Source organism: Malus sylvestris, chromosome 15, assembly GCF_916048215.2.
Source record: "Malus sylvestris chromosome 15, drMalSylv7.2, whole genome shotgun sequence".
Taxonomy (NCBI): Eukaryota; Viridiplantae; Streptophyta; class Magnoliopsida; order Rosales; family Rosaceae; genus Malus; species Malus sylvestris.
This window is the reverse complement of record NC_062274.1, coordinates 35,991,590-36,009,538: the sequence shown is the minus strand read 5'-3', so window position 1 is coordinate 36,009,538 and position 17,949 is coordinate 35,991,590. Positions and strand designations below refer to the sequence as shown.

The 17,949-nt window shown below is 39.1% G+C and overlaps 2 pseudogenes; one reads left to right on the top strand and one right to left on the bottom strand.

Annotated features, from left to right (window-relative positions):
* The first annotated feature begins 1,708 nt into the window (after window positions 1-1,708).
* LOC126602937 (protein CPR-5-like) lies at window positions 1,709-3,653 on the top strand (annotated as a pseudogene).
* On the bottom strand, window positions 3,642-16,382 carry LOC126602936 (protein HEAT INTOLERANT 4-like; annotated as a pseudogene).
* Window positions 16,383-17,949: the final 1,567 nt, after the last annotated feature.

The following is a 17,949-nucleotide window of genomic DNA, read 5'->3' as shown; positions in this document are numbered from 1 at the left end:
TAAAATATTGTACTAATTCATTATATATAAATGATTATGGTGTGTTTAAACTTCTTTCATTAATTACTACATATTTTCTACACTCACAATGTTTGCCAGCTCGTTATATAATCAACTTAAATCAGTTAAATCCATCATGCAATGTATTTCCTTCCAATTTTTTGTGATAAACTAATAGATAATTGACTAAATAAACATCCTGCAAAGTTTCAATAAAAATTTCCAAGTTTTTCTTACAATTTCCGTGGTTTTTACTTTTTATTCAATTTTTATCGATATCGATAATATCCCAATATTTCCATCGAAATTTCCATGTTTTTGGATTACCGATATTTCCGATATCATCGATATTTTATACCTTGGTAGGAACAGAAACCTCTGCTACAACCACTCTGTCTTGTCGACTATATCGAAGTTGTGGAATTTGCGCTATTACAAACATGGATTGACCGTGTCAGTGCCACCAGCGATAGATGATGATTTGTCCAGGTATGACAGTAGCGATTCATACTACAATGATAGTGATGGTGGAAAAGGGAAAAGAACGAAATGAAAGATGAATTTTATAATTTTGATTTTAAAAGAATTAATTGTTTTGTATACTCCACGTGACACTATATTGTTGTGGATCTTATATACCTAATACATCAACACACTAATATAATTATTGACAGACTTCTAATGGAATGACCACATTGATGTGTTGTAGTTAATCTGACCCCAAATCGATCGATTTTGAAACTCAATGACCAAACGGAGGAGTTATGTCAATTTTAGGGATCATTTGCAATAAAAACTTGTCTTTTAAAGCTACAATTTTTGGGTTAGCTTGTTAAATCTTTAGAATTTAAGAATTTGGTTAGTCATGTTATATTTATGGGAGCTTTAATGAAAATGGCTTAGACTAAGTTTATGTTAACCAAAAATTGTCATATAACTTTATTTAGTGAAAAAGACTTAAATGTTAATGAAAATGACTTAAATTTTAATGAAACAGACAACGATTTAATATAATAAAAAATGAAATAGGAAATGTAATAAAAAACTAACACACGCGCGCGTCCATCGCACACACTATTTCTGAAATTGACGATATTGCACTATTTTTTAAACTAAACATTACTACACTATTTTTGAAACTGAATGATATTATACCATTTCTGAAACTGAACACTATTTCTAAAAACTAATTATTTTTAAAATTAAACATGAGTACTACCTTATTTTTGAAACTGAACACGGGTACTACATTATTTCTAAAACTGAATACAGGTACTATTTTTGAAACTGAATACAAGTTGGCATGCACTGACTATTTCTTAAACTGAATATGTTACCTCTTCGGGAAGTTTAACCACCATTCTTCTCTCTCATCTTCTTGCATTTTCTCGACACTTCCTCATCTTTCAAACACCTTTTCTTCTTCTAATTTTCTTCGATTCTCATCAAATTTTCTCTAAATCTCTTCAATTTCTTAGCTCATAAGTTTAGATCCTTGTTAAGAAAAACAAAAAGCACGATTAGGTTGGGCCCAGCACTTGTTAACCACATCAACATTCCTCCAGCTTGCTTTATCAAAGATCCGTGTTAAGGAAAACAAAAGGCACGATTAAGTTGGGCCCAGCACTTCTTAACCACATCAACATTCCTCCTGCTTGCTTTATAAAAGCTCCAGTTTCCACCTTGAATTCCAAACCGTAGTGGAATACCCGGTATTTGATGCCTGGTTCAGGACCATACCCTGGGTGTATCAGTATTGCCGTAGTTTCAACTACATGGAAAATTTGTGGGCGGCGCGGGACACGTGCTTTGTTTGATTTTTTTTTTTTCTCTTTACGAAAGATAAAGTTATTAGATAATTTTTTGTTACAATGCAAAGTTTAAAACTTTTTTCGTTAGTTTTTTCTATATTTAATCTTATTAATTTTTACCTACCTTTGTGCACCACATGCACTAACACTAATAATTTTTACCTACCTTTTCATTGGAGAAACATCATATGGATGAAATATGATGTTTCTCCACCACATGCACTAACACTAATAAGTTGTCTCAGGAGTCGAAGTCTTGGTTGAGTAGGAAGCCTGGGATCCAATGGCATCTTTCAACTCACAGATTCATGTTCTAAGGTGTCACGTTCAAGTTGTAAGTCGAATGATATTTGGTGGCTCAATGATTTTTGCAATTGTTTTCTTGCTCGTCCAGCGGTTAGGAACTGCAAAACTGACAACGCCAGTAACTATCACAATCCTGCTATTGGGACTTGGGTGTGGTACTGCGCGCAAGTTCTGCGTAGACACATTGGGATGAGGATCTTCTTCAGATCCTCTTTGTGAAGATCTTCCTATCTGTTCATCATACATCGTGCATTCAGTTTTCGTTAGGTAATGTTTGTGTTTAATTTTAAATTCAAAATTCAAAATGATTTATGACCGCACGATGTACGATAAACGAATAGGATGTAAAGATCTTAGCAAAGATGATCCTGATGGGAGGGAACAGTTGACATTGAAGAACTGACAATGCCAGTTACTCTCATAGTCGTGCTATTGGGACTTGGGTGTGGTACTGCCGGCAAGTTCTGCCTAGACACATTGGGAGGGAACAGTTGACATTGGGTTATATGGTGGGTGATCTTTTGTGCAGTGCACTTCTTATCTAGTATCTTTACATCTACCTAGCTCCTTATTCTCTGTGGACCAGTGGACGCGTCCCTAAGGAGCAAAAACAAAAACAATTTTCCCGTACTGTATCCGGCGGGTGGGGTTCTTTGTTATTTTGTTTCTAATCCTTCCGGCATTTCGCGGCCTCTTGCCTTTCGCAAGCCTTGGTGAATTGAAACATCATTTCGTGGTGTGGGTCACTGATCTTTGTTACTGGTGATGAAAGCTGGTTTCGAGTGCTTTTGACTTTCAGCATAACTCAAGCTGGCATTGTAACTTCTTTGCAAGTTATGTGAAGCTGCCGTTGTATCATACGCTGAAAAGGCTTTTTGGCCAAAATGATCATTGAGATTAACATAACTCATCACTTTAGTTCTTAAAATTTGAAATAAGTAGAAGTAGTCCCTAAGTTTGTCCACCATCAATCATTTTGTCATTCCATGAAAAATTCTATTAAATAAGGACTAAAATGATAAAAATACTCTCAATTTAATAAACACGAGCCAAAATAGCTTCACAAAAATTGAGGGTATTTTTTTTATTTTATCTTTATTTAATGAAGATTTTTCATATAATGACCAAAATGATTGAAAATGAACAAACTTAGAGACCACTTTTATTGAATTCAAATATCAGAAACCAAAGTGAGAAGTTATGTCAATCTCAATAATTATTTTGGCTAAAAAGCCTATTCTAAAATAACTCAGGCCGTCTTGTACAATTAGCATTTCGAGTGTAGTAAGTAGGGGTTTGTGTCCAGGGGTTGGGAGGTTTTTAAGCTCTTGATGTGTATTAACAGATATTTAACCAAGTTAATTAATTAATGAAAGAGCCTGAGCCTGCTTTGTTTCGTTATTTCTAGACTGCGATTTGGTAGCGATTGCTGCCTCTAAGTTCCATTTACATTGTACAAGCTTCAGTGTTGTGCTTTGTGTGCTATCAAATTTTCTAAAGAAAACTAATGAAAGAAACTTGAAATGCTAAAGTGAACAGTACGTGAAGCTTTCCGTTAAAGTTCCTAATTTTCTAATACAAAGTGAATGTCAATCGGTTGACAAACATTTACCCACAACTAGTACAAAATTCCAGCTTCTCAGATCAACTAGTACAAAATTCGAATGCTCAATGTATCTTACAACTTCCTCCTCCTATGTACAAGAGCCCCTCATATTTTTACTATAACTTTGAATCTACAAGTTTACATCCGTCCTGGGTCGAGACATCTCGACGGTATTCAAGGCATTCTATATTGAGGCACCAGGGGGGTTGCCTCCCATACCTTACCTTGTATAAACAACAATCAAGTCTTTGGCAGAGTACTTAATTCAGCACAGCCAAACGAGGCTCGAGACTTTCATGCCTTGATATCGAGGCACCAGGGGCATTGCCTCCCATACCTTACCTTGTAGTATAAACAACAATCAAGTCTTCGGCAGAGTACTTAATTCAGCACAGCCAAACGAGGCTCGAGACTTTCATGCCTTGATATCGAGGCACCAGGGGCATTGCCTCCCATACCTTACCTTGTAGTATAAACAACAATCAAGTCTTCGACAGAGTGCTTAATTCAGCACAGCCAAACGAGGCTCGAGACTTTCAATATGGCACCTTCTTGACCTTGGTGATCACAACACCTCATGAGCCTTGCCATAATACCTGTTGATGAATGGAGCCTGCAAGGTAAGACCAGCCAAACGGAGTAAATATATTGAAGGGCTCTAAACCCTAAAGCATCAATTAAATAGAAAACATGCTAAAAAGGGGGAATGAAAAACGAAAAAACAAAGAAAGGCCAAGGAGAGGATGTCTTGACCATCATACCAGCCCCCAAAAAATCACAATACCTACTATTTGATTTTACGAAGAGTCAATAAATTGAAAAGATATCACTACCAAGCTTAAGCATTTGCTACACCAACTTCCTATCAAGATAATCAGAGAAGCCAATGTGATTCATGCATGTCATGAGAAGCTAAGTTTGTGAATTTGACTTTCGAAATACGAACTATATTCATGATGTTACAGAGAGGAAGCCCAACTGCCTTCACGTACATTTTCTCAGGATCTGGATTCTCTTCGAGTCAGGCCTAAATTTTGAATCATTACCATATAACATCAGAATCCACGATCACAGCTGTGCTCACACGGCCTTTAGAACTCAAGGTTATCACCTTTCCACTCCCACTCTTCACTTCCTCTTCGTACTCATTCTAGATCTCTCTGTTAGGTGTTTAATCCCTGCAACCCACCAACAAAAAGGCAATACAAGCTTTCCTCTCCTTTGCTTTTACTTTTGGAATGGTCTGTTGACAACCTGACATGGCTTAATTCTGTTATTTTCATTATCCAATATTACGTACTATTATCAAAGGCATTGAATATCCAGATTATGCCATAAAATCGAATGCATTTTAAGAAAAAATCTAGCCAAATAGTTAGTTTAGTTTCTTCCTCTCCACATTAAACAAAAACAGCCACCCTACAGAAACCATCACGTAGAACCCCTCTGTTTAAACTTTAAACTTCAAACCCACTACAAAAAATGCCTACAAGATGCAAGATCTAACTTCTTTTGAGAAACGAAGCGAGAGAAACAGAGAACTTTAAGTTTAAGACAAGGCATAAAACCATATTGAACACAAAATAGTTGGCATTAATGACACAAATCCAATCCCATATAAGCAGACAGAAACTTTATCCTAGCGACTGATAGTGATAGTGCTACAACCAATACATTTGAAAAAGCAGCTGCATCTGCTCAGTAAAGCAACAGGACCTCTGATTCAACCAAATTTTCCAATGAACAAGAAGCAACATTAAGGACATTCAAGATGGAAAACCATAGACTCTTCAACATATTTTGAACATCCACCTTTAAAACATGACAACTATCCGCAACCCTCAACCTTGTAAACTGACTCAAAGCTGCTTTCACATACCAATATAAATCCAAAATATCAGTGTTTGGGACGTTACCTTAACAATTGAAATGTCAGGAGTATCTGGTGTATGCACAGGGTAGAACTTGTAAAACCTCATATTTTCAAATGCTGTTTTAGCTTCTTCACTCATTTCTTCAATGGCTTTTCTCCGGGTTTCCCTGGCCTATAAAAGAATAGAAAGGAGAAATATAAAAGTTATACCGCTGAAAAAGAGAGTATACTTTTAGACAAATATTGTTCAAACACACAAATACAATTCATGATATCTGCCAAAAAGAAAATACCTCTCAATTAGATTTCTTTTGTTCACGGACTTTCTCCTTGACAAACTCCTGAGAAAGAACAAAAAAGGAAAACCTGTCACTACTGGTGCAAGTAGAGGGGAAAGAGGCAGAGAGAAGTGGGAAATTATGAGTTACAACCATCTTTAGTACATTTTACCTTGAATTCATCCTTCTGGTCTGCAGATAATTCCTCCTCTTCTATCAGGTTATCAGTGAACTCCTACAGATTTAGATGCAATTTAGTGCAATGCTCTTTATTGCTGTTCATATCATCTATTTGTTCTTAAAGAGAGGGGATTGGCAAGGGAACAAATTCAACAAAACTTGGCTAATCCAGGAATAAAAAAAAAATTCTAACAACAGCATCCCCTTGACAGAGCTAATAAGCAATAAGAAGTCACCAGGACATGCTATTAACACTTCACAGATCAAAACCTACCAAATGTTTGTAACTAGGAAAAATGGTTACAAGAATACAAGGTTGCAAACACACTAGTACTTGAAGAATAAAAAAAAATAGAGGGAGTAAATCAATAAATAAATGTTAACACACTTCTTTTTATATCATCAGACCTCTTTTTGGGGGTTGGGGACATTCCTGGGTCAAATTGATGAAAAAGGGAGTCAATAATCATCTCATCAATGCCAGATACTGGCATTTTTCAAGTAATTCCATTATGTATTAATGCATCGTTGATGTATTTGTAATTGCCTGAAAAATGCCAGATACTGTCAATGTAATGATTTCTTATATAAGACTACAAAGAATAAATAATCTAATTAATTGAATAGTGGGGCTATAATAAAAGAGTTTAATAATTGCTCTCTATCTCAAATACTGTGGGATTTGTTAGCAGCAGTTAAGTGAGCTAGGTCTAGAATTGGCTGCTGTAGCCAAATCCTATTGGGATTTTCCTTTCTAATTTGTTGGTGGACTTCTTATCCACTTCTGTGTATTTCTCTATTCTTTAATAAAATTGTTTCTTCTCAAAAAAAAAAAAATAAATAAATAAATAAAATAATCCTAGCCATTTAAAATAACCGTGTCTGTGTCAATGGACAGCAACCAGATGCAAAAGACAGTTGATAAGAAGCACGATAAGCCATGTGATTTCACAATTGAATTGATCCAAAACATGCACAAACATCAAAAGCTTGATTATGTACCTCCAGTTCATCCAATTCCCAATCAAATTCACAGTAAACCTGAAAGGGCCATAAAAGAAAGTCACTTCACAAGAGACCTGAAAGTATACAGTAATCATTCAAATTCATATGAGTACATCAAGGAGTATGTTGTTTGTGCAAAAGCAGAAATGAAAAGCTTGATCTTGTAATATATTGGTCCAATTCCAGAAATTTATGGACATTTTTTTTTTTTGGAAAACAGATATGATATATCCGGGCAAAGATGCCAAAAAGAAACAAGAAAGCCTACCCAAGAGGCAAACAAACACCAGCAATGACAACAGAAGGAAATACAAGAAGGTACAAGGGAGCCGTGACGCCGCATCTAGTGCTAAAGCGTCCCTTCTAAACTAACAAAAAAATACTAAGGAGGGCAAGGAAGACCATCATTGCATAAGACATGGACCAGGGAAGATGGGGGTCTATGGACCCATATTTGATCACATGCTTCCCTACATTTTCGCGACGCCAAAAAGTCCGCGACCGAGTTGGCCAGTCTTGGTACCCAAGACCAGTGGCAAGCCTGAAAAGCCATTCCCAATCGATAGCACTTCCTAAGAATGGGAAAGGCATCCCAACTGCCCTTCTTTGCCGGATCCCTCAGACAAGAAATTGCATCGAACGAGTCCGATTCAATACAAATGGAATTCCACCCGTTTCTAACCCCCAGCTTACACCCATGTAAAATGGCCAAAGCCTCAGCCATCGTAGCACCTGTAGCCTTTACTCTAAGCCTAGAAGCAGCCAAAAACCGCCCATTCTCATCCCTCGCCACCACCCCCATGAAGCCCCCACCCACACTTGCATCCCAGCTAGCATCCACATTAATTTTGATGACTCCTTGATTCGGAGGAGACCATTGCACTTCATCCCCCAAGTTCGGTTGATTGAGCAAAGATGGGAAACTCGGCCTGTTGATAAAATCCTGATAAGCCGAGACCGATCTGGAGATAACTGCTACCACCCTGTTGGGGTATATAACTTGGTTGTTGAACTGGAAATCACATCTTGATTTCCAAATATGCCAGCATGTGAAAGCAATATAAGATAAGCGATTAATCCTCACCTCCATTGACCCAGTCTCCAAATCACCCATTTGCACAATCCAGTTTGCCCAGCTTGAAACATGCAGCAGATGAGGTCTCAAGTTCAGCATACCCCCAAACCAAACCACCTCCACCCAAGGACAAAACAGAAAGAGATGTTCAATGGACTCATCATTAGAATTACAGAGAGGGCAAATGGGAGAAAGAGAGGATCTACGAATATATAAATTCTTCATTGTAGCTAAAGCCTCATGCAGGGTCCTCCACATGAAAGTTCTGATTTTAGGAGGTACCTTCAACTTCCAGACAATCTTCCATAAGGTAGAAGGAATGGGGACCAACCTGTTTGATTGATGGCAGCGATCAATATTTCGAGAGAGACTCCAATAATAACCTGATTTGACTGAATAAGACCCCCTCTTGTCATAAGGCCAAACCAATATGTCCTTGAGCGTCGGATCACCAATATGCATAGCCAAGATTGCCTCAACCTCTTATTCCGCCAAGAAAGGTTTTAAAAAGTCAATTTCCCACTCCCCACTCTCAGGACAAATCAGTGACTTCACCTTCAGATTTTTCGAGACTTGAACCGAGCCCAACAGGGACGGTCTACCCAAAGGAGTGGAGGGGAGACAACCAGCATAAGCCTCATAGGGTTCAAATGGGGGTGTGCAAAACCAAATAAGTTATCCAACAGTAACAGCATGTTTGACAAAGATCTCACTGAAAGCATGCCCATGTGTTGTACTTAAATGAAAGTTCAGATGGAAAGAGAACAGATGAGGATGTAGGAAGAAAAGAATATTAATTTAGGCATTGCTACATGTCTGGAAGCTAACCTAGTCCAGTCTTTCTTTTCCCAATTCTTTTTTATATATCTTTTCAATTTAGGAACTAATTCTTGAATATCCTGTATTACTTAGGTTTAAGCCCTTCTGCACTCCTTCTCATCAAATCCATAAACCCAGATAGACCCATACAATTCATATCAAAATAGTTTTTGTCCATGAGTTTGTTTAACTAATAATTATTACCCTTACCGGCTTTGGCCCTCCTGGAAACATTATTGGGACCTCAGTGCTCTGCTCGAGCTCATCTTCCTTGAAGAGCTGATAGAAATCTGTCAAAATGACCACATGTCAAAACCAGTACGGTTCACCGGAAAAAAAAAAAAAAAACATAAATATATTTTAAAAAGTACAGTCTAGCATGCACTGTAAACAATGATGATTAATCACCATCAAACATGAGCTGTAGATACTGTTTTCACTCCATAACAATACAAAATTTGAAAAACATTCTTGAGAGAGCGAGAGAGAGAGAGTATCAGATAATGTGAGATTAGGCGAGGTTAAAAACAAAAGATAATTTTGGAAATCTACATGGCAAGCAGTACTCAAGTCTCTTGAGTCGCTCTATCTTCATGTGTTTCAAAGCAGCCCTGAAATAACATAAATATAAAATAGCCATAAAACCGTAAATCGTCGAATAAGGTACAAATAAATAATAAAAATTGATCTGAAAAAAAAAAAACGAGTGTAAGAAAACTCAACAGCAGAACCCAAAACACAATAGAGGTAACAGAATACTTGTAAAACAGAGGACAGAGAAAGTTGCAATGACGAAGACATAACCCACTCTGTCTAAGGCAACTCAGACCCAGGATACTATATAATTTATATAGAGCATGCATGTCAATGTATGGCACATGATCTCGAGTACAAACAAAGGCTTTCAGTTAAGACAAGAAACAGCTAAGGAGGCTTCACTGGTTAACCTCAATCCAGGGTTAAAAGCCAGCCAATGACAAAATCAGACACACAAGTCAAAATTAATGTTATGATATAGGTTCAGTTAAACATTGTCATGTATGTTGAACAGTAAGTCATTCAGTAGCAAATCAACATACTGTGACTAATGTCTATAAACTAACCTTTGATGAAAAGTGTCAGAAAAGCAACTACAAATAGATCAATCAAGATTTACTCATTCTAATTTTTTTTATATAAAAAAAATTCCTACAAAGCAGAAATAAAACATGGCTCCTCAAGACTATTATACTTAATTGTCAAGAAACCACACAAAATTTAATGATCAGTTCAAATTGGTTATAAGGAAGTTAGAGACGCAGTCATGGCTTTGATTGAGATAAACCAAACCAACTCGAAATAACAAAGCATTTCTAATAATTTCAAAATTTTATTTCCAAACTCACCATACAGCAGTAACGTAACACTGATTACAAAACCTAAAAACATAGAGTACAATAAATAAAAGAACTGACAGAAAGGGAGAGTGAAAGAGTGCGATCGTACCTTCTCTTAGTGCAGCCCAGAATAAATATTTGTGATTTAAGTCTATCAACTTGGCTGTCTCTGTAGAAAGTTCAAAGTGCACAATGATATCAAGACATTGACAAACAAAAGTCAATACAGAAGCTTGTCCTAAAATCAGTTCAAAACCACCAACACTCAAAGTGCACCTATTCTCCAGAGGAATATACAGAATCCAACCATTTTCATTTGTTTCATGGGAATTATTTATTCCGCTTCTCTCTGAACTGAGTTAATCCCAATCATATCGGAAGGGGGGAAAGGCGACACAACCTGTAACAAAGCAAAACCATAATCAAAAGAATTTAGCAAGCAAGAGATCAAGAATAGGCATTCTAACGCACAAGAACGTTACAAATCAGGTTTAGCGGTTGCCAAAATGTTAATCATTTACAACAAACCAGGTAAAAAGTTGAAAGAAACAAATTACAAAGGAAAGAAGAAATGTAGGATGCAAATTCAATATAAAAAAATAATCTGCAACTCAACTTCATTTGCTTTTTCATAACCAAATAAATCATTTTCTACAAACATGAGATATACAACGAAAAACAAAGACAAAAACCATTTCTACGAAGCAAGCATTGCAGTCTAAGAAACTCAATTTAATATATAGTTTGAAGAATCAGTAAACCAGTCTCGTTATTGTTAATTAGACAGTATGAAGTCCAGCTTCCAAAAAATGAAGGGTTTTTCTCTTTTGCTCCGTATGCCACTGAAGCTCAAGGGAAAATTTTATAGGACGGCAATAAGGCCGGCGATGCTGTATGGCACAGAATGTTGGGCGGTGAAGCATCAACACGTACACAAAATGGGTGTAGCGGAGATGAGGATGCTTCGTTGGATGTGTGGGCACACGAGAAAGGATAAGATTAGGAATGAGGATATCCGGGGTAAAGTAGGAGTAGCCGAAATTGAAGGAAAGATGAGAGAAAATCGGTTACGGTGGTTTGGACATGTGCAAAGAAGGCCTACTGACGCTCCGATTAGAAGATGCGACTATGGGACAGAGGTTCAGGGCCGAAGGGGCAGAGGAAGACCTAGGAAAACTTTGGAAGAGACCCTAAGAAAAGACTTAGAGTACTTGGATCTAACGGAGGACATGACACAGGACAGAACACAATGGCGTTCTAAGATTCATATAGCCGATCCCACTCAGTGACTTGGATTTTCCAAGTCTCAAACCGAGAAGTTTTCCTCACTCGGGAAATTAAGGGAACACTACCTCAACCTATATGCTCCACTCACAAAGCTTCAACATACAAGCTTCAACAAAAGAAAATTCAAAGAACTTAGCAAAGAAGGCTTTGGTGTATTTAACACAATACGTTGAAATGAAGGAAAGCTTTTTTTTTTGATATCCCCGATAAGTTACAAATATGTACATATACTTGAGTCAAAATAAACAAACAAGAGGGAGCCTTCACAAAGGTTGCTTAGGAGAAGTCTCAGCAGTCGGTAGAGCCCCAGAAAGAGAAGGCACCGGAGGGGGATCATTCGGAGCCTCAGTATTGGACAAAACCCTAGAAGGAGGAGGCATCAGAGATTGATCATTTGGAGCTTCATTACGCGGTACAGCCCCAGAAGACGAAGGCAATAAATGCCTTTGGAACAAACCCACAAATCTCTGATGATCAAGTAAAACCTGACCATCAGATTCCTTCATCTGGTCAAGCTTCCTCTTCATGTTTGTAGCATAGTCATGTGCGAGCCGGTGCAACTGTTTATTCTCATGCTTGAGCCCTCTAATCTCCTGTTTGAGACTCATCACTTCAGCCGCCAATGATTCAACTTGGCGGGTTCGAGCAAATAGGCGTTGGGCCATATTAGACACAGAACCTGCACACTGAACACTGAGAGCCAGAGAATCCTTAACAGACAACTCATCAGACCGTTTGGAAAGTAGTCTGTTATCTTTGGGAGTGAGAAGGTTCCTGGCCACTACCGCAGCGGTCATATCATTCTTCATCACGGAATCCCCAACGGTAAGAGGACCAGTAGGGGAGACGAAGGATGGGCGCCATATGTTGTCTGGAGAAGGCGGGGCTGCCTCTTCAACAAGGTTCAAGTCAAAACGACGGTCGGAGGGGCCAGACATTTTCAAAGGTGTTGAAGAGATAAGAGGTCGGACAAATCAAGATCTTAGAAGTGCAAGAATGGAGCTTCTACTGGTGGATATTCAAGTGTGCTTTGGAACTTAATGTCAGCCCCTATAAAAATCTGCACTTGATGAAGCTTCAGAAATCGAAGAGGCGCCTGCTCAGAAATCGAAGAGGCATTTGCTTTCTCAAAAGCTGGGCTGCTCAGAGATTCTCAAAAGCTGGGCTGCTCAAAGACCACAAAGGCCGATCTCAGAAATCGAAGAGGCTTGCTTTCTCAAAAGTTGGGCTGCTCAGAGACCACGAGGGCCGATTTCAGAAATCGAAGAGGCACCTACTTTTCCAGCCTTGTCAGCACCTGTCACACGCACACTCAGCTTTGCGGAAATTATGGGCATTCTGTCGAAGATTTCTGGCGAAGTAGAAAGCACATGAATCGTACTGTTCAATCACCCACTTCCCACACGCAACAGTAGCTCATGGGTACCACAGATAACTTTGCCAAAGTTCTCTGACAAAGTTGAGACACGTGAAGCTTGCAGCTCCCACTACACCGCTCTGACCAAGAAGGGTAAAAGAATTGCAAAGAAACAACACTAACAAAGTTTAGACACATAAATTTTGAAGGTCTAGCTACCATATTATTACCCACAAGGGTAAAGGAACAGTACCACTGCTGGATAATTGGAAAGTCCCGGTGTGTCAACCTCTGTGCTTCGTGGCAAGGTAGACTAGCAAACATGCCCAACCTTTACTCACATTCGAGAAAACACTCCTAACAAGATTGCTTGCTCCAAAATCGAAGAGGCACCGCCCTCCGAATCTCGAGAGCCAGACTCCCAACATGATTACTTTCTCAAAAATCGAAGAGAGGGTAAAGGAACAGTACCACTGCTGGATAATTGGAAAGTCCCTGTGTGTCAACCTCTGTGCTTCGTGGCAAGGTAGACTAGCAAACATGCCCAACCTTTACTCTCATTCGAGAAAACACTCCCAACAAGATTGCTTGCTCCAAAATCGAAGAGGCACCGTCCTCCGAATCTCGAAAGACAGACTCCCAACATGATTACTTTCTCAAAAATCGAAGAGACACCGCTCTCCGAATCTCGAGAGCCAGACCCCCAGCAGGATTGCTTTCTCAAAAATCGAAGAGGCATCGTTTTCCGAATCTCGAGAGCCAGACCCCCGACAGGTCTGTAATCTTCACACGCAACATCAGCTTTCCAGATACCACAAACCACTTTTTCAAAGTGCTCTGACAGAGTTAAAACATGTGAAGCTGGCAGCTCCCACTACCGTGCTATAACCAAGCAGGGTAAAGGAATAGCATTATTACTTGATGTTAGGGAGACTCCTATATATGTCGACTTCCATCCCTAACGGACAGGCAGACCTGCAAAAATGCTCAACCCTTTCTCTTATCTGAGAGGGCACTCCCAACAAAGCCTTTCGAAATATTCAGCTTTTTTCCCCCCGATAATACCTCTGTAAACAAGCTATACTAGAGCAAGAATATCTCATATCATCAGGGTTAAAAGCAAGAGTATCCCATATCATGCTTTTTCCCTGTCTTTTCCTTTGGCCTTGTTCTTACCTGCAAGACAAGGAGAAAGAGAGCAATCAGTCAGCACTTGGAATCAAGCTTCCAGCCAGGAACTGACTGCCTGGAACCCCTTACCTGATTACTTACCTGGCATTGCTCTCGAGTACTCATCTTCAACATCTTATGCTTCCAGGGAAGATACCGCATCTGCCTGAGGAACAGATAAGGCAAGTGAGAAGGATACAAGGAAGCATGTGGAGACAAGCGTAACAGCACACGTGCCGATACATCCACTACTTTATCAAAAGCAAAAGTATCCCATATCAGCAGGGTCGAACGTACTCTAGATTTGATGGACTTGTTTTGACCCTCAAATTCTTCAGTCGGCCTTATACTCTGGAGGAAACCAGAAAACCCTCCAGCCCAGTTCAAGAATAAGCATGTGGAAAGTTACTTCTTCAAAAGCAAAAGTATCCCATATCATCTCTCCTCATTTTTCTTCTCTTTATCCTTCATGCTGCCTGCAAGATAGGGAGAATGTGAACAATCAGCCGGAGCTCTGATTGCTTACCTTGTCTGTCACCTCTTTTAGCAGATCCCCCAGCTCGGCGACTTGGGGGACTCCTACTACATGGTTTGTATCTCGCTTGACCAAGCATGAAACTACAAGTAAGCTTCAAGTGAAATTGATACATTACCTTGTGCATCTCCACCAGTTACAGATACCACCCCTGGATGGAGGAAGAGTACTTCCAGAGAAGATGCCACATCTACCTATGAGACAGATAAGGCAAGTCAAGACGATACCACACTCCGGTACTTAGAAGTTTCGTGGCTACGAGATCATTCTCCCACAATTTTTCCTAATGTCATTTGTATTAAATCATTCACTTGTACTCACTAAAGGAGAGCTTGAACCTATGTACTTGTGTAAACCCTTCACAATTAATGAGAACTCCTCTATTCCGTGGACGTAGCCAATCTGGGTGAACCACGTACATCTTGTGTTTGCTTTCCTATCTCTATCAATTTATATACTTATCCACACTAATGACCGGAGCAATCTAGCGAAGATCACAAAAAGTGACCGTTTTCGCTACCTAGGATCTATCTTGCAAGAGAACGGAGAATTAGATGGAGATCTCAACCATAGAATACAAGCTGGATGGATGAAGTGTAAGAGTGCATCCGGCGTGTTGTGTGACCGTCGTAGGCCACTGAAGCTCAAGGGAAAATTTTATAGGACGGCAATAAGGCCAGCGATGTTGTATGGCACAGAATGTTGGGCGGTGAAGCATCAACGTACACAAAATGGGTGTAGCGGAGATGAGGATGCTTCGTGGGATGTATGGGCACACGAGAAAGGATAAGATTGGGAATTAGGATATCCGAGGTAAAGTAGGAGTAGCCAAAATTGAAGAAAATATGAGAGAAAATCGGTCCCGGTGGTTTGGACATGTGCAAAAAGGCCTACTGACGCTCCGGTTCGAAAATGTGACTACGGGACAGAGGTTCGGGGCCGAAGGAGTAGAGGAAGACCTAGGAAAACTTTGGAAGAGACCTTAAGAAAAGACTTGAGTACTTGAATCTAACGGAGGACATGACACAAATGAGCGCAATGGCGTTCTAGGATTCATATAGCCGATCCCACTTAGTGGGAAAAGGCTTTGTTGTTGTTGTTGTTGTTGTTGCTCTGTGTTTTGAAAATTAAAAGGAGTGGACCAAATGTCTAATCTAGTTTAGCAGAGCAAACAGAGATGAGATGTTGAAACTCACCGCGACCACCACGTATGCAAACAACTTTGTTTTCGCCATTGACGGAGACCAATTGAGCTGCGAAAAAGACAATGCGGGTTTTCGAATTAAAACTCAACGGGATAAAGAAAACAGAACAGAGAAGGTGGGCAGGTGAGAGAAGACAAGTAAGCTTACGCTCAGTGCAGCCAAAGAGGTAGACATTGTTGGTGCCAACAGGGAATGCAGCCTTCCATAGATCTTGCAGGTTGCGGGGGTCCTCCAAGTACTGGGGCTCCGATTTCTTCACCCGCTTCGTCGTCCGAGTCGTCCTTGTGGCTTTGCTCGATTCCTTGTGCTTCTCTGCCTCCGCCTTCCGGCTCGCCGCCTTCCGCCTGGTTCCTCTCCTCGTTTTTTTGCAGCCAGCAGTTTTGCTACTCTCAGGCTCAGCTTGCCTCGCCTGAAACGGAAGAGAGAGAAAGAGAGAGAAATAGGATTTGGCAATGGATGCGTATTTCGAATTTTGGCAAGAGAAAGAGAGGATTTTGTGTTATGTGTCAATAATGTTTAATTAGATGAATCCGGGTTTTGACATTTAGGATTGGTATTCATCCCCCTTATGCGCCGGATTATCTCGAACTGGACTAGCTTCAAGGACTAAGCTGGATTGGCTTAGACTAGACTAAGCTGGACTAACTTAGTGAAGCGTTTGGTGCAGTGTTGGACTAAGAAGCTGGATAATAACAAATTCTAATATTATATTATTTAATATATAAATTATTAATATTTTATTATGATCTAGGTGATCGGAGATGACGAGGAGTCTATCGGGAGTGGTCGTTGAGCATGACGAGGACGAGAAATGATAGTCTTAGCTAGTCCCATGGTTATTGGGGGGTCTCGCTAAGACCTCTTAGTGAAGGGTTTTGTCCATGCTAATCCCCTTTAGTCTCATTAATGTTAGTCCCAGCATGGAACAAACACGGTATTGGACTAATAGCTAGTCCAGTCCAGTCCCACTTAGTGAGGGCAAACAAACGCCCCCAAGAGGTCTTAAGTTCGAATTTCGTGGATGGCGAATTCGATATCAAATTAAATTGCACATTATGTGGTTTTGCCGAACTCCTCTTCCTTAGTATAAAAATATCGATGTATTAAAAAAAAATGAATCCAGATTTTAGATGGTTGGGAATTAGAGAGTTTTTATCGATAATAGTCAAAATTTAATACCCAATATCATAAATATCGATGTTTTGACTCATTATGCATATGGTTGTATGTGTGCTAAACCTCAATCAGCTCGTGACTCTGAAACATTCATCTGGGCACTGAGTATCGCACGGACACAATGCATTGACATGACATGCAAATGAGAATTGGTGCGCTTGTTCAAGATGCAAATATGCTAACGGAGCAAATGGAGAAACAACTATTCATTACAGGCATCAGGAATGTTAGGAAGACACCCATGACCGCAATCTTGAATCCCAAACTTTCTTGAATTTCTTATATATATGGATGTGAATTTTGAGGGTATTTAACTCTATTCACATGAGTTTTATGTTATATTTGAAAGTTTTTATAAAACGTGACACTTATAAAATTTGGTATTAAATTTTGACTATTAATGACAATTACTCTTAATTAGGACTACAAGAAATGACTAAGGGGATGAAAGACGAAATTGATGAGTTTGAAACAAATATAAGACCAAATTACCGAATTGACAAAATGTACAACATTATTTGATATAAAAATCTTATTTGAAAGAGATGTTATATTTACATATCCCAAATTACTTTCTGCACACTTTTTTAATTTTTTTAATATTTTTCTCTCAAATGTTAGTGGTGTGTCAAAAAAATATTAAGAAAATAAACGAGTATGGCGAAAGTAATTTGTTGTGTGAATATAATCTCTCTATTTGAAATATAATAAATGCTAAAGAGACTTTCGCAAAGTGTGACTCTTTATAGACTTTATGTCAACACAATTTAAAGTTAATTCTCGTGCCAACATTTAAAAGTATTGGGTCAATTCTCGTCTCTCATCTCCTTTAGTCATTCTTTTCCGTCCCAATTAAATAATGTAAATTTGGCAATGTACAATCACTACGG